This window comes from Microtus ochrogaster (assembly GCF_000317375.1).
Source record: "Microtus ochrogaster isolate Prairie Vole_2 chromosome 6 unlocalized genomic scaffold, MicOch1.0 chr6_random_2, whole genome shotgun sequence".
NCBI lineage: Eukaryota > Metazoa > Chordata > Mammalia > Rodentia > Cricetidae > Microtus > Microtus ochrogaster.
In genome coordinates, this window is record NW_004949095.1 from 10,332,272 (window position 1) to 10,333,826 (window position 1,555).

The window sequence follows — 1,555 nt, forward strand, 5'->3', positions numbered from 1 at the left end:
GAACTCACAGAGATCCGCCTGCCTCTGCCTCCCGAGTGCTGGGATTAAAGGCGTGCGCCACCGTCGCCCGGCTGAAAATGCATTTCTTTGATCTGAATTACTATTTTGTTATGGCAGCCTGGGTAGACTAGTATAGTGAGTATGATTTAAAATAACTGCCAAGCCAAGTTCCATTATTCTTTTCTAAATGACATGGGGGTGGGGCTGTGGTAATGGCAGATATACTAAATTTTGCTTTCAAATCATCCCCATTTCAACATAAAATAAGAGTGATTCTGAAACACAAAAAAAAATAAGATTATTTTATGCTTAAAACACTTTGGGAACTACTAGTTTTAAAGGATGTCAAATAAATTCCTGAGCTACATTAAGAGCAGAATAATATTAACTACCTTCTAGATAAACCAAAAGTTCACTTTCTTTATTCCAAATCTCACCGTGATATAATTTTACTTTACTGTTATTTCACTCAAATTAGAAGAGTCACCTAGTACTAAACCACAGCAAGTCTTGTATACAGTAATTTGCTTAAATGTGAACTGTGTAATGGGGCATATATAAGGAATTTCAGTATCAGAGAAAACATCCTAAACTCTAAAATGGCCCTAGGCTGGAAATGTGAGGGCTCATAATCTTTGAGATCAACTAATCATTAAATATCTGGCACAACTAAATAGTGGAAAGCTTAAAACCAGCTTTATATTGGACTAATGATTTCATATCAAATTAATGATACCTGGTAAGTGGTATTCTTCAATATCAAAAGGGTAAAAGGGACCGTTCAGGAACAAAACTTCAATCTTGCCGATTGACTTAGAGAAGTTCGAGACCATGGTGGTTTTGTGTGCAATGTGATCCCCATGTCAACCATGGATGACATAATTAGATATTAGAGACTTAACTGTGGATCTCCAAAAGTCACATGTTGAAGTCAAAGTTCCATTGTGACTGGAGACTGCCTTTAAGGAGGTAATTAAAGTGAAATGAAGCCATAAAGGTGGACCATTATAGTAGGACCAATGACAGGAAAAGACCTCAGAGACTTGTCTCATCTGTCACTCACACAAAGAAAAGGCCGTGTGAGGCCAAGGGCACAGAGGAAGGTACTCTGCATGTGCAGGAGGGAGGTCTCAGCAACACTGCTGGTACCTTGGCTTTGGGCTTCAACCTACAAAACTATGAAAAGACAGATTTCTTTCTTTTTTTTCCTTTCAGGTTTTTTTTTTTTTTTTTTTTTTTTTTGGGAAAGGGTTTCTTTATGTAACCCTGCCTATCCTGGAACTCACTCTGTAGACCAGATTGGCCTCTAACTCAGAGATTCATCTGCCTCTGTATCCCAAGTGCTGGGATTAAAGGTGTGTACCACCAAACCCTGTTGAAAAGACAGATTTTGAAGAATAGCCTTGTTGACTTACTTTGTGTATCTTATGATCGCAGGTATCACAACTATGTAAATGATTATTCAAACATACCTGAGAATATTTGTTTAACCGCAGTATATTAAAAGTTAAGCCTGAGCCGGGCGGTGGTGGCGCACGCCTTTAATCCCAGCACT

General features: G+C 38.5%; 1 protein-coding gene across 1 annotated transcript in view; it reads right to left on the reverse strand.

Annotated features, from left to right (window-relative positions):
- The window catches only part of Klhl20 (kelch like family member 20), a 46,527-nt gene that overhangs the window by 11,475 nt on the left and 33,497 nt on the right, over positions 1-1,555 (reverse strand). The gene's annotated exons all lie outside the window — the stretch shown is intronic.